Here is a 14160-nt window from a genome sequence, read left to right on the forward strand (position 1 = left end):
ATTTATACAGGTAACGAGCTGAGATTAGGAGCACACTCTTAAAGGGAGTGCTCCTAATCTCAGCTTGTTACCTGTATAAAAGACGCCCGTTCACAGAAGCAATCAATCAATCAGATTCCAAACTCTCCACCATGGCCAAGACCAAAGAGCTCTCCAAGGATGTCAGGGACAATATTGTAGACCTACACAAGGCTGGAATGGGCTACAAGACCATCGCCAAGCAGCTTGGTGAGAAGGTGACAACAGTTGGTGCGATTATTCGCAAATGGAAGAAACACAAAGAACTGTCAATCTCCCTCGGCCTGGGGCTCCATGCAAGATCTCACCTCGTGGAGTTGCAATGATCATGAGAACAGTGAGGAATCAGCCCAGAACTACACGGGAGGATCTTGTCAATGATCTCAAGGCAGCTGGGACCATAGTCACCAAGAAGTTTTGAGAAAGAGACATGAGTACAATTGCTAACACACTACGCCGTGAAGGACTGAAATCCTGCAGCGCCCGCAAGGTCCCCCTGCTCAAGAAAGCACATATACAGGGCCGTCTGAAGTTTGCCAATGAACATCTGAATGATTCAGAGGAGAACTGGGTGAAAGTGTTGTGGTCAGATGAGACCAAAATCGAGCTCTTTGGCATCAACTCAACTCGCCGTGTTTGGAGGAAAAGTAATGCTGCCAAGAACACCATCCCCGCCGTCAAACATGGAGGTGGAAACATTATGCTTTGGGGGTGTTTTTCTGCTAAGGGGACAGGACAACTTCACCGCATTAAAGGGACGATGGACGGGGCCATGTACCGTCAAATCTTGGGTGAGAACCTCCTTCCCTCAGCCAGGGCATTGAAAATGGGTCGTGGATGGGTATTCCAGCATGAAAATGACCCAAAACACACGGCCAAGGCAACAAAGGAGTGGCTCAAGAAGAAGCACATTAAGGTCTTGGAGTGGCCTAGCCAGTCTCCAGACCTTAATCCCATAGAAAATCTGTGGAGGGAGCTGAAGGTTCGAGTTGCCAAACGTCAGCCTCGAAACCTTAATGACTTGGAGAAGATCTGCAAAGAGGAGTGGAACAAAATCCCTCCTGAGATGTGTGCAAACCTGGTGGCCAACTACAAGAAATGTCTGACCTCTGTGATTGCCAACAAGGGTTTTGCCACCAAGTACGAAGTCATGTTTTGCAGAGGGGTCAAATACTTATTTCCCTCATTAAAATGCAAATAAATTCATAACATTTTTGACATGCGTTTTTTTGGATTTTTTTGTTGTTATTCTGTCTCTCACTGTTCAAATAAACCTACCATTAAAATTATAGACTGATCATGTCTTTGTCAGTGGGCAAACGTACAAAATCAGCAGGGGATCAAATACTTTTTTCCCTCACTGTATAAGGCAAGTGCCTTATGGAAGTGTGTTTCACTAACTATTCTCTGTGATTTATCATAGCCCAATTTGCACAGTTAATTCACTGATATTCTTGTGCCGTTATCTATGTTCCTGTTGTTCCATCTTCTAATAGCTTTAAAAGGGAATTTCACACAACAATAGATAAGATAAGATTCTACTGGTGTTATGATTTTGCTCATAGTAATAACTGGGCTCTCTTAGTTGCAATACGACAATATGCTAGATGAGTTGGTCTGAATGCACTGCTCCACTTTTTAGCTCTGAACTTCAAAGATGAATTGTGCTGTCTTTGTTGATTTATAGAGTGACAGGCTCCCTATGAAATATGCAGTAATGAAACTCATGAAACATTTATTGAACAGTTGCTTCCTCCATCTTGTTGTCGGAGACAGGTAGAAGATGTTCAGTCTGTTATGTGAAAGAGTGACACGTTTCTTAGCCAGTTATAACATTAGCAGTACAGTTCAGTGTTCACTAGTCCCACTTCAAATATATTATATTTCTGCATGCCCCATTTAGGGCACAAATTCAACAACAATAGCACTTAAGGAGTCCACTGTATATCAGAATCGTTTTTAGGTTAGCCAAAGTGTCTGTTTCCCAAAGTCGCGTGGTAATTGCATTATTTGGTTCCATGCCATGCCAAATGACATGCCTAAAAATTCACCCTGTTTGGCCAAAAGCCCAATATATCCACTAACTAAACTGCAAGTCTCTTTCATTCTCTGTATCTGTGAGATTTCCAAGATTTGGTTTTGGTGCTATTGAATTGGGTCTTGGAGTGGCCCCTCCTCTGTTGCATCATGCGCAGTATGTGCGTAGAATGTCTAAGTTATTTCCATCCTCTAACAGTATTTGGAAGCACAGGGCCCTGTTATCCCATCTGCAGTCGCAGTCAATAGCCCATGTCATGCCAAGGAGAATGAGAGGGCTCAGTGTAGCGATTCAGTAAGAAAACTGAAAGCATCTGCTAGGCAACGGAGCATCAAAGCCTTTTCCCATTCCTCTCTACTGCAGCATAATACACAGGAAGAGGACAAAACAAATAAGTCAACAAAAACTCATTCGTTTATGCACCGAACCTTAAGTATTTGTGACTGCACAGAGCAGGAGAGACAGAGAGGAAAACAGAGCAAGATCAAAAGACAACAGCCAGGGAGAATACAGATACAGATCTCTCTCTCTCTCTCTCTCTCTCTCTCTCTCTCTCTCTCTCTCTCTCTCTCTCTCTCTCTCTCTCTCTCTCTCTCTCTCTCTCTCTCTCTCTCTCTCTCTCTCTCTCTCTCTCTCTCTCTCTCTCTCTCTCTCTCTCTCTCTCTCTCTCTCTCTCTCTCTCTCTCTCTCTCTCTCTCTCTCTCTCTCTCTCTCTCTCTCTCTCTCTCTCTCTCTCTGTGTGTGCATGAGTGCACGCGTGCACATGTGCTATGTGCACACGTGAGCGCTCGTGTGTGTTTGTGTGTGAAAATGCAATCACGTACGTGTGCATACATGCACGTAGGAGTGTGTTTATTATGTGAAATAGAGAAAAACACTGTTGCACTTGATCAGTGACTTGAAATGCACTCAGCAGCACCACAGCTGAAGCGTCAGTAGAAGTGGGCAGCACTCCACAACAAGGCAGCAAAGTGAGCCTTCACAGGACTCACACAGAGAAGATGGAGATGAGCGGAACATGAAGACAGGGTTTGAAAATTAAAGAGGCCAGAGAGCAAACAGAAAGCGTGCTTCCTCAAAATCCTTTATGCACATAATTTGAGTTCCTCATTCCTCAAGAGTCCATGTGTAAGTGTACTTGAGTGTGGCAGTGTTCTCTGTCCCTAGAGTGGTACACACTTATGTATGAAGCTGACTGTTAATGTGATGACTTATTGCATGTCTCTTGGTGTCAAGTGTGCATGGTGGGATGCACTTTCTCTGTTGCTTGATGTCAAAACAAGAAGAAAGACTAGGATAATTACATTTTTGTGGAAAATCTCCAAAACTCCACTCAACGTATAGAAACACCAGTCCATCTGTAGCAGATTACTTAGTGGGTTGGCTGATGTCCTTTTACAAAAGGCATTCTCTTTACAAAAGGCACCAATTACCCCCAAATAAGAGTGAGTGGAGAATCAATCGTGGAAATCAAATGGATCTTGGCAAGGATGAGTCCACCATTTCATCTGCCATAACGCTTTGTTTTATCGTTTAGTCCTGGAATTGGATTCAGCTGCAGACAAACACGAGAGTTCAGCAGTACATTCGTCGAGAACGCCTCTGTGCAATGGGTTTTCAGAAAGCACGTCCTCCAGGCTTTTATCCAAGGAAAATCTCCACAAGGAATATCGGCTTGTGTAAACAAAGGCCCCCCTACTTGCCTCGCCTTTAACAACTGTCTAACCCTCATCTGCAAGGAACTCTTTGATGTCTGCTCACTGCAGGTTAAGACAGTAACAACACAGTCTGTGAGCTGTAAACCAATTAGATTTTAGAACAGCTAGGCCAACCCATGATTTGAGATTTGATTAATGGAAAACGTTGGATGAAAACGGATCTTCAAGTTCTTCAAGCAATAGAGTATTATTCAACATTTCAGCTACCATAAGGTTTGAATTGGCGGTTTACCCACCAAAACACAAGTGTGATTTTGCACTTTCTCAGTTAGCATCAAGCCAAATACCACCACCTGTTGCTTTTGGGCAAGGAAATATCACTTTAAACTTTTTATCTTTCAATTGTAATAGATACTTTTGCCATTGCCACACACTGTAGCTCTTCTATTCCTTCCCTTGGTCTGGATCAGCTCTACATCACATCACCCATACGCTAGCACCCTGCCTCATGTGACAACACTTCAACCATCCCACCATGTCTGTGGACACTCACTGACCTGGGAGTTAATGACATGGAACTAATACCAAGTCATTCTCAACATCCTGCAATTTCATTCATCCCATACAGTCCCTATCAGCATGGATGTCCTGGCTATCCGTCCGTGCCTCAGTGGGAAACTGTAATAGTATCAGTGAGTCGGTCACATCCTATTTCCTGTCTCTCTCACTTATCCCTCAGTAGTGTTACTGTGCTTTTGGGTGCAATGTTGAACATGACATTGAAACAGGATGATGAAGGTATTTACATTGCCTTCAGAAAGTATTCATACTTATTCCGTTTATTCCACATTTTGTTTTGTTACAGCCTGAATTCAAAATGGATTAAATAGATGACAAAGTGAAAACATGTTTTTAGAAATTTTAGTAAATGTATTGAAAATTAAATACATAAATATCTCATTTACATAAGTATTCACACCCCTGAGTCAATACTTTGTAGAAGCACCTTTGGCAGCGATTACAGCTGTGAGCCTTTCTGGGTAAGTCTCTAAGAGCTTTTCACACCTGGATTGTCCAACATTTGCCCATTATTATTTTCAAAATTCTTCAAGCGCTGTGAAATTGGTTGTTGATTATTGGTAGACAACCATTTTCAGGCCTTGCCATAGATCAGGTCTTGCCATTTTCAAGTAGATTTAATTCAAAACTGTAACTCGGCCACTCAGGAACGTTCACTGTCTTATTAGTAAGCAACTCCAGTGTAGATTTTTCCTTGTGTTTTAGGTTATTGTCCTGCTGAAAGTTGAATTTATCTCCCAGTGTCTGGTGGAAAGCAGACTGAACCAGGTTTTCCTCTAGGATTTTGCTATTCTGTTAATTTTTTATCCTGAAAACCTCCCCAGTCCTTAACGATTACAAGCATACCCATAACATGATGCAGCCACCACTATGCTTGAAAATATGGAGAGTGGTACTCAGTAATGTGTTGTAATGGATTTGCCACAAACATAACACTTTGTATTCAGAACAAAAATGAACTGCTTTGCCACATGTTTTAGCAGTATGAAAATGTATGCACTCACTAACTGTAAGTCGCTGTGGATAAGAGCGTCTGCTAAATGACTAAAATGTAAAAATGTAAATGTATTACTTTAGTGCCTTGTTGCAAACAAGATTCATGTTTTGGAATATTTGTATTCTGTACAGGCTTCCTTCTTTTCACTCTGTCAATTAGGTTAGCATTGTGGAGAAACTGCAATGTTGTTGATCCATCCTCAGTTTTCTCCTATCGTAGCCATTAAACTCTGTAACCGTTTTAAAGTCACCATTGGCCTCATGGTGATATCCCTGAATGGTTTCCTTCCTCTCCGGCAACATAGTTAGGAAGGACGCCTGTATCTTTGTACTGATTGGGTGTATTGATACACCATCCAAAGTGTAATTAATAACTTCACCATGCTCAAAGGGATATTCAATGTGTGCTTTTTTCGTTTATACCCATTTACCAATAGGTGCCCTTCTTTGTGAGGCATTGGAAAACCTCCCTGGTCTTTGTGGTTGAATCTGTGTTTGAAATTCACTGCTCGACTGAGGGACCTTACAGATAATTGTATGTGTGGGGTACAGAGATGAGGTAGTCATTAAAAAATCATGTTAAACACTATTATTGCGCACAGATTGAGTCCATGCAACTTATTTTGTGACTTGTTAAGCACATTTTTACTCTTGAACTTAATTAGGCTTGACATAACAAAATAGGTTGAATGCTTATTGACTCAAGACATTTCAGATGTTCATTGTTTAATTAATTTGTACACATTTTGAAAAACATAATTCCACTTTTACATTATTGGGTATTGTGTGTAGGCCAGTGACAAAAACATATAAATGTAATCCATTTTAAATTCAGGCTGTAACACAGCAACATGTGGAAAAAGTCAAGGGGTGGGAATACTTTCTGAAGGCACTGTATAATATGCTTTATCAAAACCTTTATGATGTGTTATGTGATATCATTCACCAGCCATGAGTGAGGAGGTTCAGCTTCGTTACATCTCATCTACTGATGTATGAATCACACATTTCAGACAAACATTTGCATTTGGCTTCGTTTGATGTGTTTTGTGAGGAATATGTAAGTGTATCAAAACACATTAGTATCATTATAGCTATGGCAGTGCCACTTCTACCATCATGTTAGACTGTTTACATCTTTAGAGACAGACATTTATACAAAGTCGATGAGATTTCAAAGTTGACCTGCGTAGTGCACCGTTTTTATGTAAATTCCTGTCATGATCTGTTTGCCAGACATCATTGCTTTCTGATCTGCCCTTGTCTCTGAAAGTCACTGGTTTCAACCACCATCACCATCACCACTACCACCAGCACCCTCTCCTCATGAATACCCTCTCCTCATGACTTTAATCATTGTCTATGAGTTAGAAATGACAGGAGATTTCAAGCTGTCCTTGGTGGTACAGGAAGTAGAAGTGATGAAGAGAGAAGGGAGCAGGAAGGGTTGGCACTCTCTAGGCTATACCCCGAGGGGAGCCCTGGGATAGGAAGCAGTGGGTTTCGGATGAGGTGGAAATTCAGCCACCACCCTCTCCATGGGTTTGTGACTGATGTGTCTCAAGTGTGTCAGGGTATACAAGTATTTGAATTTGCTGACTGAGTGATATGTGGCTGAGATTACGAACCTACTATCCCGTGTGTAGTTTATGTGTCACGACTTTGTCCGAAGCTGCCTCCTCTCCTTGTTCGGGCAGGCTTCGGCGTTCGTCGTCACCGGCCTTCTAGCCACTGCCACTCCTCATCTCATCATTCCATTTGTTTCGTCTTGTTTTACACACACCTGGTTCATATCCCCTCATCAGTCCTTGTATAAGTATTCCCTCTGCCCCCCATGTCTTTGTGTGTGATTGTTTCATGTGGGGGTGTCGATAGCTCGGTGGAGCTTCATGTACTGTATCGCCGGGATTTCACCCGTGTGTTTTGTTTTTCTCCAGTGCGGCGTTATACCGCACTGTAGTTGTTTTATGCATTGCTGCGATACCGTGTATTGGCCGAATAAACCATTTATTCTGTGATTTAACCCTCCTGCGCCTGACTCCGTCCAAATCACCCGCTACATTATGTAATGCCACTCATGCCATTCTCTGGTCTGATTAGAAATGTTTGTGATGCAAATACAAGAAATGGGCCTCCTCCCCTGCCAATTAAATATAGTAATGCAGCTGCATTCACTGGTTATACTGTTAAAGCTGCTTTTATGGATGCTGTCCGTCATTGTGTTTTTACAAGTATTTAACAATATAAATGTGATTATGCATCGAAATCAAGTGCATAACTTTCATACTGTATAATGCCCACATCAAACAATGTAAACTCTGCAATGAATCCTCCCACAGTTCGGATTATGGATTATTTGTTTGTAGCATTAGCAATGGTAAAAATCCTTATTGATTTGGGGATTCGGAATGGCACTATTGGGTAATTTGTTTAGAACAAGCAAAGGTTTTATTTGATTTCTTGGAATGGTTTGGGAATACTTATCCCTCAGCTTTAGAGAACCAAGTCAACAGAGTGAAAAGTAAGAAGGAAAATATCAAATAGTATAATTACATAAATACACAAGATATCCATGCCTGTGGAAACACGTGGGAATGTATAGGGCCCAAATTATAATTATATGATTGGATTATTATTTTGTCTCTTGCTTCCGCATTGGGTTTACTTTAGTGTGAAATTGTTGGGATGTAACGCTGTAACGATGTGTCTGATATGGTCTGATGCAACTACAATTCAACAGGATAAATACTTCTGGACAACTGCATGGCTAGAGCTCACTTATCCAGCACTCACACTCAACTGTATACACAAAACACTTCTCATACTTAGTATGCCTATATGCCCTGCTTCCATTCAATTCAATGTGCCAACACCATCCAACTTGTCGGAGTAATTTTCTTCACCTAAACTAGCGCTTCCGTTAAATACATGTTTTATTTGGGTATTACAAGCCCAGTTAAGGCCTGAAGCCTTGCCCCCTAAGCCCCTCTGACTTATGGAAATCCATCCTCCAGATATACTGAAGTTATATGCAAATGAATCCTAATCTCCCGGGAATTGGATGCAGACATTCATTTGTTATTACCCAGAGTGTTCCAATCCTCCAAAGGTGAAAATGGAATTTGACAGTTTGTCTCTAACCATTGACATCAGCTTGATAGAGATGGTAGGACCTAATGGCCACCATAGCATAGCCAGATAAGACAAGGTTATTCCACTTGACAATAATCGTGGAGTCCCTATCAGTTGATAACTGCATTTACAACGAATGCCTTCTCCAAAGATTGGGCAATTTTCTCGGTTGCAGCTACTTCAATAATGAAATCTATTTTCTTGTGGAGAGGAGAATCTGCTGTTGAAACGTGCATTTCCCAAGAGGGCAAGGACATAATGTATTGTATTGCAAAAAAGATTGCTTTGACAAAAACTACAGGTATTCTGTGTGCAATGATCACAAGAAAAGGCATGCACAAATTGATAGGGTGGATATGTCAAATCTGCGATATTGTCACGGTTCAGACAGACGACCAGAGGACCACAATTGCGTCACACCAGAAAGTTTATTAAACTTAAGGGAAAAGGGAAGTAGGGAGTGAATGAAGGCTCCAGGGGTAACAGGGATCCTGTCCAATGCGCTGGGTCTGTGCCCCCCCCAGTGGCAGCGATGCGTCCTATGAAGCCGGTGGTGGGTGGTCCAGAAGTCCTGGGGGGGGGAGACACAGACACAACAGGGCGGAATGAAACCAGGCAGCAGTACAGTTCAAGGGAAATCCAAAATACGTAGTAGCAAGGCAGAAGGCTGGTCAGAGTTACCGGGATTGAAGAGTAGTCAGGAGTCGTAATGGCAGAAGCAGGTCTGGATCTCCTGAGGCAGAAGAGTATCCAAAAAACAGGCAGGTCCGGGGTCACAAAACCAGGGTGAGCCAGAAGCGCGAGCAAACAGGTTCCGGGTGTGAGCTTTGCAGACGATCTGACACCGGAGAGCTGAAAGACAGGGCCTTAAATACTGGGAGAGGTAGTGGGTAATGCAGCGCAGCTGGCAGAGTAATTAGAGCAGAGCAGAGCAGGGACAGGTGGAGCTAGTTAGGCTGAGTAGAGAGAGTGGTGAGCAGAGTGGAAGAAAATAAAGGTGGTAACCCGGTGGAGTGAGAGGCCCATGACAGAACCCCCCCCCCAAGGGACGGCCCCAGAAGTCCCAAGAGCAACACCACGCTGGGCGGGAGGAGGGGAGCCGGAGGAGGGCTAGAACTCCTCCGAACGGTCCGAGTGAACGTCCTCATCCTCGGAGGAAGCCGGAGGGCCGTGGTCGGGAGATGGGACGGGTCCCGAGACAGGATCAGGCACAGGACAGGAAGCCGAGCGGGCCGGACGGTTAGGGACCCCTCTGGGGCGGCCCCTACGGATTGCAGGTTGATCAGGATGCCGTTGGTGGAAAGCGGTGATGAGAGTCCTATCCACAATCCGACTAGCTGGCACCCAGGTCCTTTCCTCAGGTCCATAGCCCTCCCAGTCAATGAGGTACTGGAGACCCCTACCCCTCCGTCTGGACCGAAGCAGGCGGCGGACGGTGTAAACCAGACCACCATCGACGAGCCGTGGAGGAGGAGGACCAGGCGCAGCAGGGACCAGCGGACTCTCATGGATGGGCTTAATCTTAGACACATGGAAAGTGGGGTGCACCCTCAGGGAATTAGGCAGTTGGAGCCGGACAGCAGTTGGGCTAATCACTCTTATGATAGGGAATGGGCCAATGAACCGAGGTGCCAGCTTCTGCGACTCCACCCTGAGTGGCAGGTTCTTCGATGACAACCACACCCTTTGACCAACATGGTAGGTGGGAGCAGGAATTCTCCGACGGTTGGCCCCGGTAGTGTAGCTGGCAACGGATCTGAGGAGTGTGGCTCGGGCTTGTGACCAGGTGCGGCGACATCGACGGGCAAAAGCAAGTGCAGATGGGCAAGTAACCTCCTCTTCCTGGCTGGCAAATAGAGGAGGCTGGTATCCATAAACACATTGGAAAGGGGACATACCGATGGCAGAGCAGGTCAGAGAATTGTGTGCGTACTCCACCCATGTCAATTGCTGCGACCAGGAGTGGGGGTTGCGTGAAGTCATGCATCGCAGTGCCTTCTCGAGCTCCTGATTAGCCCGCTCTGACTGCCCATTGGATTGGGGATGGAATCCGGAAGTCAGACTGACTGTGGCTCCCAGCAGGTGACAGAACTCCTTCCAAAAAGCGGAGGAGAATTGTGGACCACGGTCAGAAACTACATCCTTTGGCAGTCCGTGGATCCGGAAGACGTGTTCCAGGACCACCTGGGCGGTCTCCTTGGCGGTTGGGAGCTTGGGGAGGGGAATGAAGTGTGCCATCTTGCTGAAACGGTCAACGATGGTGAGAATGACGGTCATGCCACTTGAAGGGGGCAGCCCCGTGACAAAGTCAAGGGCGATGTGAGACCAGGGACGTCTGGGCACAGGCAGGGGCTGCAGCAATCCGGCTGGGGGCTGGCAGGACGACTTGTGTTGGTTGCAGATGGGGCAGGCTTGGACGAATTCCCGTACATCCTTCCTCAGAGAGGGCCACCAGAACCTCTGGGCGAGCAGGTTGTAAGTGCGGGTGGAGCCAGGGTGACAAGCTAGGCGGGAGTCATGTCCCCACTGAACGACCTGGGACCTCAGGTCTTCGGGGACAAAAAGGCGGTCAGCTGGGCAAGTGCTGGGACCTGGCTGGTTACGGAGAGCCTCCAGCACCTGTTCCTCAACAGCCCAGGTCAGAGCTGCAACGATGCAGGGACTTGGCAGAATCGACACAGGGTCCTTGGAGGGGGTGTCATCCTTCTGGAATTGACGGGAGAGGGCGTCTGGCTTGGTGTTGCGTGATCCAGGCCGGTATGACAGAGTGAAATTAAACCTGGTGAAGAACAGGGCCCAGCGGGACTGCCTGGAGTTCAACCGTTTGGCCGTGCGGATGTACTCCAAGTTCTTATGATCGGTCCAAACGAGAAATGGAATGGTGGACCCCTCCAGCCAGTGACGCCACTCCTCCAAGGCAAGCTTCACAGCCAGCAGCTCACGGTTCCCTATGTCGTAATTGCACTCAGAGGGGGACAACCGACGTGAGAAAAAGGCACAGGGATGGAGCTTCCTATCCTCCGCAGCCCACTGAGAAATCACAGCACCAACTCCCACGTCCGAGGCGTCCACCTCCACAATGAATTGCCGGTCCACATCAGGCATCTGGAGGATGGGAGCGGAGGTGAACCTCACCTTGAGGGTACTGAAGGCTTTGTCGGCTGCTGGGGTCCAGGTGAAGGGTTGCTTGGTGCTGGTTAGAGCAGTGAGAGGGGCAGCAACGGTACTGTAGTTCCGGATAAACTTCCTATAGAAGTTAGCAAACCCCAGAAACTGTTGCAGCTTCTTTCTGTTCTCCGGAACTGGCCATGAAGTGACTGCTGATACTTTGGCAGGATCCATTTGGATACTTCCCTCTGCCACTATGTACCCCAGGAAGGCCACTGTCTTGACGTGAAACTCACATTTCTCTGCCTTGGCGTAGAGGGAATTCTCCAGAAGACGATGAAGGACTTGCTGGACATGGCGGGTGTGTTCAGACAGGTTTCTGGAGTAGATTAAGATGTCATCCAGGTAAACGAAGACAAACTTGTTTAACATGTCCCGCAGTACATCATTCACTAGAGCCTGGAACACAGCAGGAGCATTGGTGAGGCCAAAAGGCATAACCAGATACTCGTAGTGGCCTGTTGGTGTATTGAATGCGGTTTTCCATTCATCTCCCTCCCGGATCCGCACTAGGTGGTAAGCGTTTCTGAGATCCAACTTGGTAAAAACAGTGGCTCCCTGGAGCAACTCAAAAGCAGAGGTGAGCAGAGGCAGAGGGTAACGGTTTTTCACTGTGATGTCGTTGAGTCCCCTGTAGTCGATGCAGGGGCGAAGAGATCCGTCCTTCTTCCCCACAAAGAAGAAGCCAGCACCAGCAGGAGATGAAGATGAACGGATTAATCCTGCGGACAGAGAGCCATTGATGTAGTCCTCCATGGACTTTCTTTCAGGAGCAGACAACGAATAAAGACGACCCTTTGGAGGAGCTGTTCCAGGGAGGAGGTCGATGGCACAGTCGTACGGTCGGTGAGGGGGCAGAGATGTGGCTCTTGCTTTGTTAAACACCTCTCTGAGACCATGGTAGCATTCTGGGACATTGGAGAGGTCAGGAGCGGAGTTAGTAGGTACTGGCCGAGGGGGTAGTGCGGCAGCAAGCAGGCAGGTTCGGTGGCAGTCCTCTCCCCACTCCCTGATCACCCCGGTCACCCAGTCGAGCTGAGGGTTGTGCCGGCGGAGCCATGGGTAACCCAGGATGAGGGGTTGGCCTGGAGAGGGGAGCAGGTGAAACTGGATAGTTTCTTGATGGTTTCCGGACAGACCCATCGAGACCGGGGCCGTGACATGAGTGACCGATCCGAGTAAGTGTCCGTCCAGTGCCCGGGCAGGAATAGGAGGTGTCAAACGGAGGTTCTCCAGTCCCAGTTGGCGTGCCAGCTTGATGTCCATTATGTTGGCTTCGGCGCCAGAATCCACCAGAGCAGCCAGGGTGTGAGTTGAGTCAGAGAGGCGGAGGTGAACTTGCAGCAGGGGTTTGCGGTCGGAGGACTGGATGGTCATTGAACTCAACCGGACTCCCCCTATGCCCGGTGAGCTTCGGCCCTTTAAAGGGCAGGTTACCACACGATGTCCATCACCTCCACAATAGAGGCAGAGGTTTGAGGTGAAGCGGCGCTGGCGCTCTGCAGGAGTGAGGGAGGCTCGCCCAATCTCCATAGGCTCAGACTGATCAAGCTGACCTGGGTGAGTGGCAGTAGATGACAGGAGCCCAGTCGGATCTCTCCGAATGCCGGTAGTAGGTGGACCTTGGCGCCCCCTCTCACGACGACGGGTCTGTATCCTTCTGTCGATCCTGACAGTCAGTGCGATGGCTTCATCAAGAGTGGAAGGCAGTTCATGGGAGACCAACTCGTCCTTGATATAGTCAGCCAAACTATGGAAGAACGCGTCCACCAACGATGGTGTGTTCCAAGAACTTCGTCTAGCCAGGGTTCGGAAGTCGATGGAATGGTCTGCGACTGTACGTCTGCCTTGTCGAATACTGAACAGTTCACGAGACGCCTCTGCGGTGGGTGAATCCAGGTCAAACACCTTCAGCATCTCCTCAGCAAACAGGTCGAAGGTTGCACATGCGGGGGTTTGACGTTCGAACTCTGCTGTTCCCCAGAGTCGAGCTCGGCCCGTCAGGTGAGTGATGGCATACCCAACTTTAGCCCCCTCCGTGGCGAAGGTCCTTGGCTGCAAGGAGAACTGAAGTCGGCAGCTAGTCAGGAATGGCCGGACCTGGGTTGAATCGCCGTTGAACCGCTCGGGGTTTCCAATCTTGGGTTCCGGAGCAGCGGCTGCAATGACCGGGGCAGGTAACTCGGGGGCTGGGCTGGTGGGCAGACTGGCTGGGGTAAGGTTGGTGAGGAGTTGAATGATCATGGCGAGTTGTTGTTGCTGCTGCTGGAACTGCTGCTCATGCTCATCGGTTTCCATGTCGGGGAAAGTGTGCGCTGAGTCCATAATGGTCAGATCGTACTGTCACGGTTCAGACAGACGACCAGAGGACCACAATTGCGTCACACCAGAAAGTTTATTAAACTTAAGGGAAAAGGGAAGTAGGGAGTGAATGAAGGCTCCAGGGGTAACAGGGATCCTGTCCAATGCGCTGGGTCTGTGCCCCCCCCAGTGGCAGCGATGCGTCCTATGAAGCCGGTGGTGGGTGGTCCAGAAGTCCTGGGGGGGGGAGACACAGACACAACAGGGCGG

This window comes from Coregonus lavaretus (assembly GCF_964263955.1).
Source record: "Coregonus lavaretus genome assembly, chromosome: 10".
Taxonomy (NCBI): Eukaryota; Metazoa; Chordata; class Actinopteri; order Salmoniformes; family Salmonidae; genus Coregonus; species Coregonus lavaretus.